The following is a 20310-nucleotide window of genomic DNA, read 5'->3' as shown; positions in this document are numbered from 1 at the left end:
TTTGATAGGATAGATTAAGGGGAAAAACAGAGAAGGGATATCCCCCACAGGCTGTCTTCATTGGTGAGGGAAATTTTGGGAGAACATGTTAGGGCTTTCCAAAGGCTTCAGATATGTTGTGTGTATGATGGACCTGGATTATATGCATCAGAGAACAATAAAAGTATTGAGTGAGGTCTTGAATTTGTCGAGGGAGGATTCCACATGGAGGTGAGTCAGAAGTGCATTTTAAAGTGTTGGAATATGCTGAGCAGGATCGTAAAAAATTTGTCTAGAGCAGGGGTGTCCAATGTCGGTCCTTGAGGGCCGCAGTCCAGTCGGATTTTCAGGATTTCCCCAATGAATATACATGAGGTCTATTTGCATGCACTGCTTTCATTGTATGCTAATAGATCTCATGCATATTCATTGGGGAAATCCTGAAAACCCGACTGGATTGTGGCCCTCGAGGACCGACATTGGACACCCCTGGTCTAGAGGATGGTATGACCAAGAGATTTTGTTGAGCGGAGCGGAGCAATCTGGATGGGGCATAAGGAATCAAGACACAGTCTAAGAAGGAGGGAGTATGGAACAGACATATTTTGTAAAGTAGAAGGATTTTATAAGCTATTCTGTGGTTGATCGGAAGCCAATGTGCAGGTATTCCATGACATTGCACCTAATTTCTGGGAATGCCCTTGACTCACCCATGTCCCTCCCATAGCCACGCCTCCTTTGCAGTTGCACACTATGAAATATAGCTGCACATGTTATAAAATAGGTGTAGGGTCTGTAGGGGAAATCCATATGTAACTCCTGATTGTTGCCAATGCCAATAACGGATTGATGTTGCCTAATTAGCCAATCAGATTACATGTGGATCTGTGATCTAGAAAGAATATGGGAGTCAGGATGCTCTCGTCCCTTTCCTGAACTCCCTTCTGCCTGCAGGAAGCATAAGCGAACCACACTCTTCCTGGCTGCTGTTTCCTCTGTCAGCATCAGATATGAGGCAAACGGCCTCCAAAGGGGAGACTTAGAGAAAGAGGCCCTCCACCCCCACTCCCTTACCCCCCCCATGATATTATTCTCTCTTCTGTATTTCTGCCGTTTAAAAACCTGATCATCATGACCAGATTTGTATGCGTTCTCGAATTGTGGTGCAGTGGTTAAAACTACAGCCTCCGCACCCTGAGGTTATGCGTTCAAACCCATGCTGCTCTTTGTGACCCTGGGCAAGTCACTTATTGTCCCAAGTACATTAGATAGGACTGATAGGGAAAATTGCTTGAGCACCTGAATAAATTTATGTAAACCGTTCTGAACTGCCTTGTGAAAATGGTAAGGAAAATCGAATAAATAAATAATGTGGGTTAATGTTGGGGTGGGGAAGAATATATAATGAGAGTAATTGCAATTACAGGGTACAGAATGGTTAAGAATAAGGACAATTAACAAGTTATTGTTCAGTTCTGGATTGGTATACAGTTCTATTAGCTGTGCAGGGAAGAGTCCTCAGCTTCTTTCTCTATACATCCACCTCCTCCCTCCCCTGTAGCAGCCTACAGAGAGAACGTGAGACTGGAGCAGACAGAACAGAGCAGCCCCTTCCCTCTTAACATTTTGGAGGAGCCGATGCAGATTAAAAAAAAAAAACCCAAAAGCAACCAAAAAAATAAAGCAGGTGTCTCAGAAACCCACAGGCAGAATGTTAAGAAGAAAAACCAGAGACAGACTAAAAGGAATGAGATGGAAAAACAAATCAATGAGGCAAAGTGAATTTAAATAACATATCTTGTTTTGCAATATGTTGAAAAGTGCCTAAAAATCCTGATTTCAAATTCTAGGGTGCTTTAGTCAGAGCATGGCATATATAGGCAAGGCTAGCTGAAGAACAATTCTGAACAGATCTGTCCGGTGGCAGTGCTGTATGCTGTCATGTGCAGAACCTGGATTTGATGCCTGAGTCAGGTCATAAGAACATTAGGAATAGCCTTACTGGGTCAGCCCAATGGGCCATCAAGTAGCAATATTCCAGCATCTCAAAGAATAGCAAGATTCCAGAACTGAGATTGTGATGTCATAATGTTTCATTCCACAGTGCCTCAGAGCCAACCTCATCAGTGATGTTACTGAGGCTTGATTGTCCTATACTTGGCTCTTGTAAGAACATAAGAACAGCCTTACTGGATGGTCCATCAAGCCCAGTAGCCCGTCCGCATGGTGGCCAATCCAGGTCAACAGTACCTGTTCAAAACCCAAGGAGTAGCAACATTCCATGCTACCGATCCAGGGCAAGCAGTGGCTTCCCCCCATGTCTTTCTCAATAACAGACTATGGATTTTTCCTCCAGGAAATTGTCCAAACCTTTCTTAAAACCAGCCACGCTATCCACTTTTACCACAAGCTCTGGCAACGCGTTCCAGAGGTTAATTATTCTCTGAGTGAAAAAAATATTTCCTCCTATTGGTTTTAAAAGTATTTCCTTGCAATTTCATCGAATGTCCCCTAGTCTTTGTAATTTTTGATGGAGTGACAAATGGTCCATCAAGCCCAGTAGCCCATTCTCATGGTGGCCAATCCAGGTCACTAGTACCTGAAAATTGCATCTCCCCATCAGGGAATTGAACCCTAGTCTCCTGCGTGACAGGTGGGGATAAGTACCACTATACTAACACTCCTAGTCCCTCATTATCCTTCTTGAGATGAGACCAGAATTGAACGCGTTTTCTTCGTCATCAGAGGGCAGCAGCCACTGTCCATAGAGGGAGACTTTCTTCTAAGTTATCATGGAATAGTGACATTAACTGACTGGGCTTAGGGTCCACAACTACAGAACTTTGGAGGTTGTGCTGGTACATGCTGGTGGGTCTGGGAAGACCATATCTCTCCCTCCCCCTCACTTTGAAGTAAAGCCCACCCAGTCAGTAGCAGTGACACAGACCAATAAATGGAGAACTGGAGGTAGTGTCAACATCCACCCTACCCATAATCCATCTACATTAAACTCACACCCCATCAAGAAATCAGTCCTAGATATGCCATTCAGTGTGTGACACCTTTTTCCTCTCAGCCAAGAACTGTTAATGATATGACTTGGCTAAAGGTGATATAAAATGAGAATAACTTCCTAACTACAAGGTTGCAAAGCACTCTCCACAGGCTACAAATTACATTATTTGGGGGGGGGGGGGGGTACAGAGGGAAGGAAGGATGTTTCAAATTGAAATGAAAAACTGGATTGTGTTATGAGTAATTAATAAGCTAATGCTTTGCTTTATTGAATATTTGAACTTTATTAGGTGATGTGGCATTTTTCAATAAAGATGATATTTCATTAAAATGGGAATAACTGGGTACTTGTGAATGGCAGTATATAGCCATGTAGAACAAAGGAGGCTGGTTCTGACTGAGTTGGAAGCCCAAAGGAGCAGAAAAAAAATCTTGCTACTCTTTGGGGTTCCGGAATCTTGCTTACTCTGAGATAATAGAATCTTGCTACTCCTTGGGTTTTGACCAGGTACTAGTGACCTGGATTGGCCACCGTGAGAACGGGCTACTGGGCTTAATGGACCATTGGTCTGACCCAGTAAGGCTATTCTTATGTTCTTATGTAAAATGTTATCAAGCCTCAAACTCAAGCCCTTCCCGCAGGACACTGAAGGGTAAACCGAGAAGGAAGGACCATTGTCTGCTGAAGATATACATGGTGCTTCTGTTCTCATATTTTATTCTAAGGAGTGGGCAGACATGGGAAACAGAAAAGAAACTTCTTATTGTATGCCTGCCTCCAGCCCACCATGTCTCTAGTCTGTTTATACTAATCAGTGTCTTAGCTTAGCCTTGCCTCCTATAAAAGCTTATGCTCCCTTATGGCATGTTAGAATACAGCAGGAGATTATTCTTCTGCCAAAACATACCATTCCATTGAAATACAACGGCGGTAGATTAAAACCACTGAAAATCTACAGCAGCCCACGGATAGGACAAGAGTTGCCATAGCAACCCAGGGTCAGCATCATTGAAGTCAATGGTAACACAGCAGGTGGTTGCTATGCCAACCCACAGCATACCTGAAGGAATGTTGAATATTCTCTAATTGCTTAATTATTTCATGATTACTGATGGTTGTGTTATTAGAGCTTAGCATAGACAGGTATTAACCACTGCTATGCAACTTAACATGCCATCTCAATGACCCGTCTTCTTGTGCTGTTTGCAAACCACCATTGGACAGCACAGACTCAACCGTATGTTGAAATCTGACATATAACAATAGCTTTATTTATATCCCGTCATAGCTTTCGGTTCAAGACAGTTAACAACAAGAGAGGCTGCATGAATGCAGTGAAGTTATATCATGAGCACTAAGTAGGAGTAAACTTTAGTACATATTGTGCACGGTACCTGTTATGCTAAACATTAGAGAATGACACGGTGACAAAATTCATCACCGTTCCCATCCCCGCGGATAACCGCGGGAAATAATCCCATGTCATTTTCTAGTGTCTACTTCAACCTCGGTCCTTCTACACCAGCATTTTTCAAAGCAAAGCTTGCGGGTCAGTGGTTGTGGCCATTCATACTCTGATTCTTATGTGAGCCAAGGATAATGAAGCCATTGTGACATCACTGATGTGATTGGCTCTTAGGCACTGGTGGAATGAGGCATTATGACATCACAATATCTGCTCTGGATACCAGAGACTGTCATTCTGTAGTGTCTGTTTCAACCTCGGTCCTTCTACACCAGCATTCTTCAAAGCAAAGCTTGCGGGTCAGTGGTTGTGGCCATTCATACTCTGATTCTTCCCTCTCTCCTTAAAGAATGACATGAAGATGGTTTCCCGCGGTTATCCGCGGGGACGGGAGCGGTGATGAATTTTGTCACCGTGTCATTCTCTACTAAACATCACCATAATGACAATATTTTGTTTTACTTGCTGCAAAGTGAAGTAAAATGTCTCTCTATAGTGCAGAGCTCGTGAAGAGTGAAGTGGTGTGAGCAGCAAACCACAAATCAGGGAAGATGAGGTTCAAATCCTGTTTCTTCCACTGATGCATCATGTGATCTCAGGCACTTTGGACACAGTACGCCAGTCTGATTTTCAAGATATCCACAATGAATATGCATAAGATCAGTTTCTATGCGCTGCCTCAACTATATGCAAATCTATCTCATGCCTAGCTTTTGTGGCTATCCTGGAAATCTGACTGCCTTCATGTGTCCTTAGGAATGGATTCAGAATCCCGTGTTAATGTATATATTTTTAACTTTTATTTTCTGAGAGAATTTGATATACTCTTTTATATGTACTGACAGGTCAAGGGGGTGTACAACAACGCAAGCAAATGATTTAAAATAGAAAAGAACACCATTGATAAATAGGACATAAGACAATATCCATATATAATACAAAACCAAAACCAGAAACAAAAGAAATTGGTAAAAGATATGCTTATAATTTAGATATAAGCAGTCATGCCAGCCATAGAGTTGGTTTAAGTGTTTGTATCTGAATACCAAAGTTTCACTCAGCTGGTTTTAAGAAAGGTTTGGACAGGTTCCTGGAGGAAAAGTCCATAGTCTATTATTGAGAAATACCACTGCTTGCCCTGCATTGGTAGCATGGAATGTTGCTGCTCTTTGGGGTTCCGGAATCTTGCTTACTCCGAGATAATGGAATGTTGCTACTCCTTGGGTTTTGGCCAGGTACTAGGGACCTGGATTGGCCACTGTGAGAATGGGCTACTGGGTTTGATGGACCATTGGTCTGACCCAGTAAGGCTATTCTTAATGCTATTCTTATGTTCTTATATACTGTATGAGAGCTCTGCTCAGTGGCTGCCTTATGATCATGGCAATATGTGATAGACACTGCAAGGGAATCTGCTTGTTGAAGCTTATTGACAGTAAGGGGGTGGGGTGGGGGATGCAGAACCCCTCCTCCTTTCTGCCCCATTCCTTCCCACTCTTTTTTTCTTTCTTTAATAATTTATATTCCGCATATCCTACAATTCTATGTGGATTACAAATTCTTCAAGCATTTTTCCCTAACTGTTCCGGCGGGCTCCCACTCTATCTAATGTACCTGGGGAAATCGGGATTAAGTGACTTGCCCAGGGTCACAATGAGCAGTGCGGGATTTGAACCCACATCCTCAGGGTGCTGAGGCTGTAGCTCTATCCACTGCTCCAAACACTCCTCCCCCAACTGCGGGCGTGCCGTCACTTCCCTCCCACCGTACTTCTAGCTCTTCGCTGGCGTGAGCAACAAGTCTAACCTGCCGCTCGTGCCAGCGTCGGCTCTTCCTCTGATGTCACTTCCAGTTCCCGCACCTAGGAGGTGATGTCAGAGGGAGAGCCGACCCGACGCGGGCAGCAAGTTGATGCTGCTCGCACTGGTGAAATTAAAGAGGGATGGGTGAAGGGAAGGAGCGGGGGTGGGGGGTGGGGGGCATCACCTCCCTGGGAGCCTCTCATCCTCGCTACACCATTGGGAGCCCTTGGGCCTGGGGACACAATGTTGTCCTGCAAGATTTCATAAAAAGGTGCAGGACATTGAAAAGCCTAGCTAGAGCCGAGCCGAGCCTAGCCTAGCCATCTAGAGCAGTGTTCTTCAACCACCGGTCCATGGACCAGTGCCGGTCCACAGAAATTTCCTGCCGGTCCACAGGGCCAGTACGTGCATCAGGCCCAAAACAGTGTTCTTCAACCACTGGTCCACGGTGCGATCGATGCGGCGTTATCTTTGAGCCAGCTCCCTCTTCCTAACTGATTCAGTGCACAAAGCCACGGGCAGTGGCTCCTACGGGCATCCTGCGCCTGAACCGGAAGCCTTCTCTCTGACGTTGCTTCCAGATGAGGCACGGGACGTGCAAGGTACAATTAGTACTATTATGGGGGTGGGGTCTGGTATGGAGATTAGGTAGAGATGGGCGGGGTCTGGCCCACGACTTAGCCAAGTGTTCTTCAACCGTCGGTCCATGAACTGATGCCAGTCCACAGAACAATTGTTTTATTTCTGCCGGTCCATAGGTGTAAAAAGGTTGAAAAACACTGATCTAGAGCATGAAAGGTAGGCAGCAGCAGCAGTTACAACAAAAGTTTTTTAAAAAACTATTGAGGAGACGAGTGAGATGGGAAACTTGCAAATCTCTTTAGGCAGGATTTAAGCACCAGTTGGAATTTTACTTACTTCATGAGGTGTCTTTGGAAAGCAGCGTAGATCACCAAAGAGCCTTTAAGAGCGGTTCCCAGCCCATATCAGAGAGGAAACAACGTTAGAAAGATTCAAAGGCTCCCCGAAGAGTTTTCTTTTCGGAGATGCCTTCGAGAGCTGATATATGTAGATACGACTCCAAATTTTCATGCCACACAAGTCTCAATACGGCAACTCGCAACTGAGGCTTCAATCTGGCAGCTTTTAACCATAGGCCCTATTGTGTTAGCCCTTCCGGTTCCTCTGTACTATAAGTTCAAGTTCAAGTTTAATAGTTCTTTTGATTAATCACTTAATCATATTTCAAAGCGATGAACAGTTTAAAATACATTTAGTGGGAAACAATACAAATACAAACTTTAAATAATAACATTGGGTTTAAAGATTAACTCGTCATACTCATAACACAAGGAAAAAGGGGATGTGAAATACAAATCAATATAGAAAAGCAGAACAAATAGGGAAAAGTACAAGAGGGAAACAATAAAAAGCATAATATAATACAGTAAAAAATTTGTAATTCTACCCCTCCTTCCTTGAGCCTCAAGTATTTTCTTTTTTCCCCATTTTTTTTTATTATGGAAATCGTTTTGAAATTCTATAAGCATTGTATCGAGCTTTTAATAAAACTTGAAACGTACGCACAGGCAATTCGCATCCTTTCACAGACGCTAGGGCATTTCCGAGTTCAGATGCAGCTACTGTGAGCAAGGCCATCTCTTAGTCAGCTTCTTGGGGAAGTGAGAGGGTTCTTGGCAAGAGCAGGGAATGGCATTGAAAATATAAATGACCGCCATACACGTGGCTGCTCCTTTTATTTCTCTTTTCCATCCTTGTTTGTATACAAGATTTCTTGAAAGAACTCTATCTATTCAAGCTGGTAAATGGAGGTAAAACACCACGTGTTCTGACTGTGGCATCTAATTCCTACCAAATTTTTAGGAAAAATGTTAAAGCTTATCTTTTTGATACATTTGTCTGACGTTATTATGAATTTTAATGTTACGGCTGTACTTTTGCTGTTTTTCTGCAGCTTAGAGAAAAAAAATGTTAAAACCTAGCTTTTGATAAATTTGCCGGTTGTTATTATGAAATTTTGATGCTCTTGCAGTACTATCACTGTTTTTCTTCAGCTTTTCATTATTGTTAACTGCATAGAACTGAGAGGTACTGCAGTATAAAAATACAATTTATTATTATTATTAAAATCATCTCATACCTTTCACCCAGCTGACCACCCTGTATAACCCATGGATGACAGAGGTATCGCTTCCAGCCATCTGCTGTGATTTCCCGATAGAAGCCTGGACTAGAATGCAGGAAAGTTAGAGCAAAAGAATGAGTGACAGTGCAGACATGAAAGAAAGAACAGACTGCTCTTACGGCACGTCAGCAAGACGGTCAGCCGCCACTTCATTGTCCTCCTTCAGCCACTATTCCCTATGACCGCTGCAGGTCAGACACTTTGGACACAGGACATGGCTTCATCAGTTAGCAGAAGGTTCCAGAAAATTTGATCACGTCACCCCTTAGAAACATAGAAAAAGACGGCAAATAAGGGCCGCGGCCCATCTAGTCTGCCCACCCTAATGACCCTCCCCTATTTATCTCTGTGCAGAGATCCCACGTGACGATCCCATTTCTTCTTAAAATCAGGCACGCTGCTTGCCTCGATCACCTGAAGTGGAAGTCTATTCCAGCGATCAACCACTCTTTCGGTGAAAAAGTATTTCCTGGTGTCGCCGTGCAATTTCCCTCCCCTGATTTTCCATGGATGTCCTCTTGTCGCCGTCGGACCTTTGAAAAAGACAAGAGGACATCCATGGAAAATCAGGGGCGGGAAATTACAAAGAGCTCATTGGTTGCCTGTCTTACAGCGGATCACCTACAAAATTGCACTTTTGACTTTTAACATTAAACAGACCAATACTCTTGCCTTCCTAGATTATTAATTCCGTATGACCCTCCCAGAACCTTAAGATCAGCCTCACAACATTCCCTCAACGTTCTATCCTTAAAGATAATTTGGTACTCGTTGTAGTCTCATATTTTTTTCAGTCACTGCCCCATTAATCTGGAATTCTCTTCCCCCCCTATTCCTCAGAGCTGAACAAAACTTGCAGAAAGTTAAAAGTAACCTAAAATGCTTGCTTTTTAAAGACGCTGATCTTACTTACGTAAGCATCTATTTTCTCATGAATTAAGTCATTCCCTATTGTACTTTCCTTATTTGTATTCTTTAAAAAAAATTTGTAGTTCTCCCATTTTTCATGTTACTAGTATGTCTATAATGTTTGTTCATGTTTATTATCTAAAACGTTTGTGCCCCAGCTATTTTAAATTATTATGTACAACGCTTTGTACCTTCGGATAAGCGTTTAATCAAAATTTAAATAAACTATGAAACTATCTGTATCGTGCTAAAGAAGAACCCCGCGCAAATTTCAGTCATATGTTACCTCGGAAAACTCAGCACGATCAGAATCACAGACGACTTGGCATACTTGGTACAAAGAGCCACAATCTGGCCAGACCTTACCAGGACCACGTCCTATTTCTTTTTCCCACTCATCAAGCAAGCTTAGTGAACAGTTATTCACAGTAGCAGAAGCTATCACGAGTCTACATCATTCATGGCTCTAGTGTTCATGGAGTGGCACAGTGATCAGAGCAACAGCCTCTGCACCCTGAGGTTGTAGGTTCAGATCCCATGCTGCTCCTCGTAACCCTGAGCAAGTCACTCAATCCTCCATTGCACCAGGTACATTAGATAGATTGTGAGCCCACCAGGACAGATGGGGAAAATATTTGAGTACCTGATTGCAAACTGCTTAGATAACTTTGACAGGCAGTATATAAATACCTTAAATAAATAAACATTGATCATCATTAAGATTTTTTTGGATTTCCATATAAAAAGTTGATACTTCACACACGGCTACACAGTGGCAGAGCGAGTGTAAAAGGCGCCCACCCCCGCCCCACTCGCACCCTCCCTTCCCATCCCCGTACTTCTAAATCATTGCCTGCGCGAGCAGCTTCTCCAGCCCTGCTGCTCATGCTGGCATTCCTTCTGATGTCACTTCCGTGCCCCACAACCCGGAAGAAATTTCAGAGGGAGCCAGGCCGGCACGAGCACAAGCTAGAATAGTTGCTCGTGCTGGCAAAGGCTTTTGAAGAAGTAAGTGGGGGGTGGAGAAGGGAGATCTTGAGCATGGATTTGGGTGGGGGGCAGAGAGGTGGCAGCGCCCCCACCATGAGATGCCCGGGGAGGCCCCCACCCTTTACTACACCACTGCAGCTACATTTCACATCTTTGTGGAGACTCAACACCAATGATCAAACCTTTGAGGGTTTACCACATCTTCTACCTCAGTAGTTACTGTTTCCCAAAAAATAAGCCATAGTCCTGGGATTTGCCAGCAACTCTTCAAATTCCCCCCCCCCCCCACTGTGCAACTGAACCCCTGCCGACCCTCTATCCTTCTCTCCCTGCCGACCGTGAGCGAGCCCTACCTTCATATGTCTCTTTAGCTATAAATTGCAATATTATTATTAAGACTTAGCCAAAAGGAAAGATTTATAAACTATAAAGAGTTTTACCTCATGCAAAATTGTCATTTCTTTAATAAGACATTAACTATTTTTTCTGAGGCCCTCCAAGTATCTACAAATCCAAAATGTGGCCCTGCAAAGGGTTTGAGTTTGAGACCACAGCTCTAGACATAACAAAAATAGAAAGTTCCCTTCTTAGCATAAGGATGTGCGAAGTGCTCTGCAGGAGACCCTGGAGAGCAATAGCTGAGAAAACTGCTGGCACAGAATTTTCTGAGAGATGAGTAAGCACTTTTTGGGAGCTCAAACTGTCAAAGCTTAAAGAAGATGGAAGAGAGAAATTTTATTAAAATAATACAAACTCAGGGGTTTTGGTAAAAGAAACACCTGCAGAAAGTTTCAGATATTTCCCAGCAGGGTCCCAAGACCTTGAAAATAAAAGTAGTGGTTTATCTTTGAAATCAAAGCATCAAGCTGAATGAACTCTATAGATATCAATGTAATTCAATTTTGGATGTAACAGAATTTATGAAAGAGAGATGAAAGGAAGGAAGCAAATGTAAGAAACTCATGTATCTCTATCTCTCGTACTTCAGTATTAAAAATAGATCAAATAGTACATAACTAAGACTCTCTTTATGAAGCTGCGTTAGGGTTTTTTTTTATTGCGAGTACTGTAGGAATTCTATGAGCATCAGAGCTTTTACCACAGCGGCCAGCAATAAAAAACCCTAACGTGGCTTGATAAAAGGGGGCCTAAATCATTGGTTCTCAAGGTTTCTTGAAGAGTTTGAGATGGCTCATGTACTCCCAGATCCACAAAATTTCTAGAAAATAATCAGCCCTTAAGCATCCAGGTTTACTACATAAATGGGATTGCATAAAAGTCTGTCCTATTTTTATGCAGTAACCCATAGCCACTTAAGTGCTAAATATTGACTTAAGTGGCTATACCTTAACTGGCTTAAAAATAACCGGATATTCAAAGCCAAAGTCCACATGTGTCCCGGGCATAATGCTGTCAGCAGTGAGCAAAATGCTCACTGCCTGAGAGCTGAATATTGACCTCATAGTTTCCAGAGTGCTACTATAATATAGTATTGCACATCTCTCCCTATACTGACCAGTAAGGGCCAGTGTGGTTATTGTTTTATTCCTACAAGTCCAAGATCTCAAGGTTAGTTTACTGTTTTGTAAAGCAAGGCCAAGGGGCTGTTTACCTCAGTTTGTGAGTCCCTTTTTTGCGGATGGTTGTCTGGTTTTGTGTCTTCTAAAGGGGTTCCAAGTATGTTTATGGTTATTGACATTTGATATACTGCCCTATTTTTGGAGAGGTTCAGGGTGGTGTACAATTATTCTATTGGGTACTCTGGGTATTTTCCCTATCTGTTCTGGTGGGCTTATGGTCTGACTGAGGCGCTTGGGGTCATGGGGATTGAGTGGCTTGCTTGGGGGTCATAGGGAGGCTGAACCTGCAACCTTGGGATGCTGGTGCGGCAGCTCTAACCACTAGGCCACGCCTCTACTCCCATTAGTGCAAGCACCCCTGCTAAGAGATCACTAGATTAAATTCTACAATCTTCTGCACCAGCTATATGGAGGAATCTTCCTGTTTTAAAACTCGAGCCTGGATGTTCCACTTCTGTATTTCCAGCAGCATTGTTATTGAGTTAATTCATCATTAAAGAAAGTCATTGGGGGCCAAGAAACTGGTCGGTGTCTTGTTTAAACGGCACGAGAAGACCTTCCAAACCAAAGAGTCTTGCGACTGCCACTTTCCCCCCGCTCCCACCCCAGAAGAAAGAACCCCGAGTCAAAGAACCTGGGAGAAAATGAAGGGCTCGCCTCCATGATAAGGTATGGTAAACCTAGATATATATTTGGAACAATATTCAAAAGAAAAAACGCAAGTGCCCTCTGCAAGCTGAACTGTTCACTGCACAGCTGTTCAGGACTGCAGGCAGCCCCTTCTATTAAATAGGCACTCACCCAGGCACATTCCACAAAGCAGCAGCTACAAATTGTCTCTGCTGGCACACTCGTGTATAATAAAAGGGATTCAGGCACTTCTATGAGCCAGTGCCGGCATGCATAAATGATATATGGAATGTGATCATAGAAATAATAAAAAAAACCCCACAAAAAACCAGCTTGAGCAAGCAGACAAGCTGAGAAAATGACTGGAGGGCTTTTGTTTGTGGAGGAAGGGGTTATTCTGTTTTTGTTTTTGTGTGTAATTTTTTTTTTTTTTTAACAGGATCCATGTCTCATTTCTGACCTTTAAAATTTTTTTAATGAAAGCTCTATCAAAGCTTTTAGCGGACAATTTCCCAAAGTCCTAATTGTTGCTGCATATGTCAATGCTATACATACACACAAATATCCATGTGTGCTATTTCAGACCCCCTTGTATAACATCTTTTGAAATATTATAAATGCTGAAACCCAAAATAAGTGTCAGCTTCACAGGGCAACCCATTAAAATACATTGTGTAGCTGCAGTGAAGAATCCCTTTTAGTAAATTACAATTACTTTGCTGAATTAATCTTTGAAAAATGGTCCCTTGCTGCTTGCGAGAGAAAGGTGTCCATGGAAACATGACCATCTTTGCCCAGAGAACTAATACAAGACAAATCTCAGCAGAGCTATTATTTCAATAATCGGTGTCACTCATAATGTTTTCTTTCTTTTTTTTTTTCAGAGTTTATTTCAGTGTTAAAGTATAGCAATGTGCTATGTTCACTATACATTGAACCAGGTCACAATAGTGTATATGGATTAGCATGCTAAGAATACGGAAGGACTAACTCGCCTCCACAGACCTGCGTCTTCACTGAATGAATAGTTTGCATATTAGGTTAACCCAAATATCTGTTCCTTGTCAACAGCAGCAGACGACTCCAGAGATGAGTAAATTGTGTCTATCCACCAGTAGGCGGAGATAGAGAACACCAAGATGTGCTCTGTCATATACAGGATGTTATACTCACTGGTAAGCTAGTATTCTCTAACTCCAACAGGTGTATGGATGATTTTTTTTTTCCTGCCTCTGTTTGCTTCTCCTGTGCAGCATGGCCTGCGAGGGATAGCTCCTGTTTGACTTTGCTAACTCAGTTGAGCAAGGGGATTAGGCTTCCTGGGTGTCTGTTGCAGGGTATAGCTGGTGGTGCCAGTTCCCTACCCATCCCTGGTGACCCCATTTGGCATGATCCTGAACTCCTTGCTCCCTCTTCACTCTAAAAAAAAAAAAAATTAAACGCAGAGGCTGGTCTCTTCCTCTTTGGGAATTTGGGGCTAGAGAATGACACGGTGACAAAATTCATCACCGTTCCCGTCCCCGCGGATAACCGCGGGAAATCATCTTCATGTCATTCTTTAAGGAGAGAGGGAAGAATCAGAGTATGAATGGCCACAACCACTGACCCACAAGCTTTGCTTTGAAGAATGCTGGTGTAGAAGGACTGAGGTTGAAATAGACACTAAAAAATGACATGGGATTATTTCCCGCGGTTATCCGCGGGGACGGGAACGGTGATGAATTTTGTCACCGTGTCATTCTCTATTTGGGGCCTTTGTCAGACTCTCTTGTTGGTCAGGTCAGTTCCACGACTCTGTGGTATCCATGTGGCTCACTTGTGGTGCCCCTTTCGCTAACAGCAGCAGCAGTGGCCATTTTTTCCCCCCTCTTCTTGGTTTTCGCCTCTGACAGAAGACGATACATACCTTCTAAGAGTGAGACCAGGGGGCTCTTTTGAAAAATTGTTTGGGATTTGGGTATTCTAAATCAGCTTCGGTGAAACGCATCAGAACCCAATAATGAAGTAAAGATAAGTGAAATACTATTTCAGGTGAAATGGTAAAAAATTCATTATCATTGTAGACTGGGGCATTTTCAACAATGTGCTATGATTGAAAATAGAGACATATATCCCCTCTTTTACTAACGTATAATGCAAGTTTTAGCGCCATCAGTGGCGGTAACTGCTCCGATGCTCATAGGAATTCTAAAACCCGCGCTATGCATTAGGAAAAGAGGGGGATAGTGTTGGGCTTGACCCTTAGTTCTGCCTCTCATCTATACTTCTGTGCACAGTCAATCCAGTGTTAAAAAGTATCATCTTATCACAGCTGCCAGGTTTCTCTCGTTTTTTGAAGCCTACATTTTATTGACGTGCAGTAGATACCATTTTTCTAGGCGCTTAATCAGAACTAGTTTCTATTAAACCAGTGGCGTGGAGGTGAGAGGCCCCGCCCTCTTTGCCACCCCTCCCACCTCCACACGCTCCTTCCCCGCCCCCTCCTGCTGCACACACACACCGCTTCCCTTCCCCCGCACCTCTGTAACATTCCTGACACGAGCAGCAACCCTCCCCCCCCCCCAATTTGCTGTGGTGCCGATGTCGGCTCTTCCTTTGATGTCACTTCCTAGGGGTGGTTCCAAGGAAGTGACATCAGAGGAAGAGCCGACAATGGCGTGACAGGAAGTTGAGGGCTGCTGCTCACGCCAGGAACGTTACAGAGGTATGAGGGAAGGGAAGCCGGCGCACATGTGCGGCACTGGAAGGAACGGGGGGGGAGGGGGAGAGAGGAGGACAGAGGTGCCTGCACCCTCACCAAGATAATGCCCAGGGCAGACCGTCCCCCCCTTACTATGTCACTGTATTAGGCTATGACACCACAAGTCTCCATTCATGACTAGGCAGATAATTTCCCTCATTTTTCAGTAACCTCTACCTGGTAATCCTTAGCCACAAGCAGCGGTTGGTGGCTCTCTGTAAAGCCCAGTACCTAAACTTCTTGAGGTTTTTTTTTAAAGTTTCCAAGTTTATTTAAAATTTGATAAAATTGCATTTTTTCAGAATTTCAAAGCGATGTACAATAAAAATAGAGGAGACAAGCAATTACTGGGGGAAACACTGACTTTCTGCGAATGACAGGAAAGAAGGGAGGAACTACAATCAATGGTACACCATCAATAGCTCCCAGGACAATTGCGCCATGACAATTCCGCTCTGTCAAATGCGCGCACTGACAAGTGCACCTATGAAGAGAGCGGGATTTTCAGGACAAAATTGTAACAGTAGTGGGGGGGGGGGGGATTGCAGAAATGTTGATATTGAGACCGCGTCGACATCCCCTGAACGAGAGCGTGATTGTAGTGGGGGGGATCCCCACACACACTCCTGAGAGCGGAAGAGCCGGGCTTTGGGAGGAGAGAGCGATTTTTAAGTGTACTGTGTGTACCCCACACCCCCTAAACAGGAGCACAAGGAATTGTAAGTGTAGTGGGGAGGTTCCCCCCACACACACCCCTCTGAGCACAAACGAGAAGGCCTGAGAGCGGTGGCGCACATTTGTCCTGCACGCAAATATCAGAGCGTGATTGTCAGTGTGACAAAACCCGGCGCGCTTTTGACAGGTCGCCTTAATCAATATAGGAAAGAGAACGAAAAAAGGATAAAACATTAGGGAATTACACCAGTAGTGCCTTGCCTGCGCTAAGTGTCGACGTCCAACTAATACTGGCATGAATTATTCAAAAGCATCCCTGAATAGGTAACTGTAATTTCCCTTTAAATTTGTCAAGGGTTTTTTCCTCCCTTACCTGGGCCAGTAATAGGTTCCAAATATGAGGAGCCGTGACTGAGAAAAGTGTGCTACGCCTGGTGTTAATTGTTCTCAATGATGAAATTGTCAGGTTTTTATCCTCTGATCGTAGAGGACAAAACTGCTTTAAGGTCTAATTTATCTAAGAATAGAGGGGCTTTGAATAGCTGGACCTTAAATGTGATTAGTGCCAGTTTATATGTAATTCTATGATTGACGGGGAGCCTGTGTGCGTACTTTAGTAATGACATGACCTGATCAAATTTCCTTTTTCTTGTGATTATTTTTATTGCAGTATTTCCCTATTAGATGCCACCACTGAGCAGTGGTTGAGACTCTCTCCTGCCAGGGCATTCTTAGCCTTGGACAACCCAGCAAGCAGAAGACCTGAACCTGTTGCAGCATGTAGCATTGCCACCAGGGCAGGATTAATTCGTCGAGGGCCCCTAGGCACACAAGTACACAGGGCCCTCTGCCCCGCCCCACCCCACCATGTGCCCGGGCGGAAACAGGAAGCTGCGTCAGAGGGAAACTTTGGGCAAGCAATAATGCTTGCAAAATTACAGTTCCCGTTGCCTTTCTTACCCGCTTTGTTTGTTTGTCTTACTTTCCGTCGATTGGGGGGGGGGGGGCGTTGCTGATTGGGGGGCCCGCGTTGCCGATCAATACTGGAGGGGCCTATCGCTGTTTGGAAAAAACAATGTTGATGCCCTCTTTCATCGGGCCCCCTGACCATTTCGGGCCCTAGGCACGTGCCTACTGGGCCTATTAGTTAATCCTGCCCTGACTGCCACTAGCCAACCCCAAAGTCAATTTATTTTTCATCTTCATTTTTATTAGAGATTTTTAGCACTATGCAGCACCTATGTAAGACCATTTTGCCCATTACAAAGTTTCAGTAGCAAAACATAGAAATTAAAACACGATGAACTAAAAATCTTGTGTATTAACAGCATATTTTCCAGGTGCTTTAGAAAGAAAGTAACATTCCCTTCTTTCTTTATAAATTTGCATTCTGCTTCATCTACAATTCTAAGCAGCTTACATAAGAAGAGTCATAATAAAATTAACAAATTTAAATGAAGTTCTTATGATATTTCACTTACTCCCTCTTTTACAAATGCATAGCAAGGATTCTAGGGCCGGCATCAGAGCAGTTACCGCCACCGCTGGCGCTAAAATCCACGTTATGCATTCATAAAAGAGGAGGTTAATCTACTAACACGCTTCATATAGGGCTCCTTTTGCCAAGCCGTGGTAGCAATTCTCCCACGATAAATGCACTGAAGCCACAGGAATTGAATGGACTGTGGTGCCTTTGCCATGGGAGAACCACCACTGCGGCATTGTAAGAGGAACCCATAGTTAGGAAAGAGAAGCATCTACGAAACCTACTACTGTTTTGGTTATGACTGAAAAAGACATGAGCCAAATCCAGAATCCTTTCGTCTATATCCCAAATCCTTTCTTGCTTAGCTAATACCAGTTTTTCCATTGCAAGGCCCTTCATACGGACAAAGATATTTTGGCAGCTGCTAAGCAATAAACAAACAGTCTGGTTCTCATTGCTCTTACTCTTGGCAGTGCTAATGCTTTGCGATAATATTTCGGCTGTTAGCGGTCAGAAGATTGGCCTTGACTAGTATCGTATCCAAGAAGCTGAGTTAGGGTAAGCCTGAGAGCAGAGTGGATGGGGCCAACAGTTTCATCATCACCCCTCCAACTAAAGCAAGCCCAAATTTAATTTCTGCTCCTTGTAGTTCATATGAGCGTCAGAGCAGCATCAGAGCATTTAGCGCCCTGGGCCAAGGTAAAAACCTCAACGTGACTTAGGGGTCCTTTTATCAAGCTGCGGTAGGGGTATAACATGCGTAATACCGCGTGTTAAACCGCCTGCCGCGCTAGCCACTAATGCCTGCATTGAGCAGGTGTTAGTTTTTTAGCCGGCCGCAGGGGTTAGCGCGTGATGAAATGTCTGACGCGCTAACCCCGCTAGGACGGCTTGATAAAAGGAGCCCTTAGAGGGCCACAATTTTTAAAAATCTTGTAAAATCCATCAGCTCCTGTTCTTTATGCTGTTCAAAATTTTTTCTATCATGCCTCTGGTTGTTAAAGAATTTTCTAGTAATCGTGATCTGTTGTTTTTTCTACAGGGGTATTTTACACAAGTTTCCTTTGAGATGCTCTTGTCATGTGATTATAATTTTCTACAAAACTTAAATTGCTTGGTTATCTTTTCTCTCTGAAACTTCTAATACCCTTGTGGTCTTTAATAGATGAAGTTGTTTTTTTTAGTTTGATTTGCAATAATCTTTCGGCTTTATTACCTTTTCATAATAAAGTTGCTTCATAAGATCATGTTGTGCTTTTTCCATTTTAACATTATTAAGCTTTCTTCTATTTTCAGTTGGTCTTTGCAACAAGAACTAGTTTGCTTTGCACTCAACTTCTGCTTGTTTTAATTTTTGCATTAACTCATTTTTAGCATATATTAATAGCTTTCTCATTATTCATGCAATTAAATATTCCCTGATGGTAGCTTTTAAAGTCATCACAAATTATTTCCCTAGAGGTTTCCCCCCAGCATTTAACATGAAAAATCACTGGGGGGGGGGGGTTTCACATATAGATTTTGCATTTGTTTATCTATAGCAGGGGTAGGCAATTCCGGTCCTCGAGAGCCGGAGCTAGGTCAGGTTTTCAGGATCTCCACAATGAATATGTATGAGATGGATTTGCATGCACTGCCTCCTTGAGATGCAAATCTATCTCATGCATATTTATTGTGGATATCCTGAAAACCTGACCTGGATCCGGCTCTTGAGGACCGGAATTGCCTACCCCTGATCTATAGGATTATATGTGTTCCCTTAACATCCACCCTAAGAGATGCACGATCAGTCCATAGAATAGATCAGGGGCTCTCAACTCAATCCCTCAATAACACATACCTCACTATTAATAGTTCTTAAGTACACATATGGAACTACTAATAGAGAGTTATAAGTTATTGTGAAAAATTGTTATATAAAATCTACATAATCCTAACATCATTTCTTCTCTTTCTGGTTATTGTTACACAAGAACATACGAGTTGCCATACTGGGATAGACCGAAGGTCCATCATGCCCAGTATCCTGTTTCCAACAGTAGCCAACCCAGGTCAGAAGTTCCTGGCAAGATCCCAAAAGAGTAAAATATATTTTATGCTGCATATCCTAGTGGGAGTGTGTGGTGCACTGGTTCGAGCTACAGCCTTGGCACCCTGAGGTTGTGGGTTCGAAATCCCGCACTGCTCCTTGTGACCCTGGGCAAGTCACTTAATTCCCATTGCCCCAGGTACATTAGATAGAGTGGGAGCCCGCCGGGACAGTTAGGGAATAATGCTCGAGTACCTGAAGAATTTGTAATCCACATAGAATTATAGGATATGCGGAATAAAAAAAAAAAAAAAAAAGCAGTGGATTTTCCCAAGTCCGTCTGTTATTGAGAAAGAGATGGGGGAAACCACTGCTTGCCCTGGATTGGTAGATGGAATGTTGCTACTCTTTGGGATTCTAAAATCTTACTACTCTTTGGGGACTCTAATCAAGAGTCAAATAATCTAAAAAGAAGAAACAATCCATAATAATACAAAAACAAAAAAATTCACAGGAATCATGCTTACTCTGAAATAATAGAATGTTGCTACTCCTTGGATTTTGGCCGGGTGTTAGGGATCTGGATTGGCCACCGTGAGAATGGGCTATTGGGCTTGATGGACCATTGGGCTGACCCAGTAAAGCTATTCTTATTTTCTTATCCCTCAAACTTTTAAATTATGGTGCAATAGATCCAATAGAATAGGGCAAGATTTGAGGATGGGAATCAGTCTGAGGCTCTGTTTGAAGGGTCCAGACATGTGAAGGACTAAAATTTACCATTGTGCTGCAACTGCCTTCTA

General features: G+C 43.2%; 1 long non-coding RNA gene across 1 annotated transcript; it reads left to right on the top strand.

Annotated features, from left to right (window-relative positions):
• Positions 1–10878: 10878 nt before the first annotated feature.
• LOC117366483 lies at positions 10879–16897 on the top strand. Its single transcript, XR_004540588.1, has 3 exons — positions 10879–12616; positions 13649–13752; positions 16663–16897. It is a non-coding gene; the product is annotated as an uncharacterized LOC117366483 (long non-coding RNA).
• Positions 16898–20310: the final 3413 nt, after the last annotated feature.

Source organism: Geotrypetes seraphini, chromosome 9, assembly GCF_902459505.1.
Source record: "Geotrypetes seraphini chromosome 9, aGeoSer1.1, whole genome shotgun sequence".
Taxonomy (NCBI): Eukaryota; Metazoa; Chordata; class Amphibia; order Gymnophiona; family Dermophiidae; genus Geotrypetes; species Geotrypetes seraphini.
Note: the sequence above shows the minus strand (reverse complement) of the source record. Positions and strands in the feature narration are given on the sequence as shown.